This window comes from Tupaia chinensis, unplaced genomic scaffold, assembly GCF_000334495.1.
Source record: "Tupaia chinensis unplaced genomic scaffold, TupChi_1.0 Scaffold144066_1, whole genome shotgun sequence".
In the NCBI taxonomy this organism is placed as follows: Eukaryota; Metazoa; Chordata; class Mammalia; order Scandentia; family Tupaiidae; genus Tupaia; species Tupaia belangeri.
In genome coordinates this window covers 297247-297618 of record NW_006203919.1, presented here as the reverse complement: position 1 = coordinate 297618, position 372 = coordinate 297247, and positions in this window count along the sequence as shown.

The following is a 372-nucleotide window of genomic DNA, read 5'->3' as shown; positions in this document are numbered from 1 at the left end:
CCGCGAGCTGCTTCCTCCTCCCCTCTCATTGGTGTAGCCTGGCTGCCATTCGGGCCGGAGGAGGGGGAACTGCTCGCTGATTGGTGGATTCAGTTTGGCGCCAACTAGGAAAGGGAGCGGGGCAGCGGCAGCCCCCAGGGAGCAGCTATTACCGCGAAAGGCCACCAAGACAGCGACAGAGGTCGGCCTGGTTCTCTACGACCCAGGCTGGGCAAGGGAGTGAGAGGAAAGAGACTGAGCCCAGGCCGTTGCCTTGACGCTCTCGCCCGCTCGACCCTCCGCGTTTGTTTGGATTTAATCTTCAGGTTGCCGGCGCCCGCCCGCCCGCTGGCCTCGCGGGGTGAAAGGGAAGCACCCGAGCTTGCGGCTGGC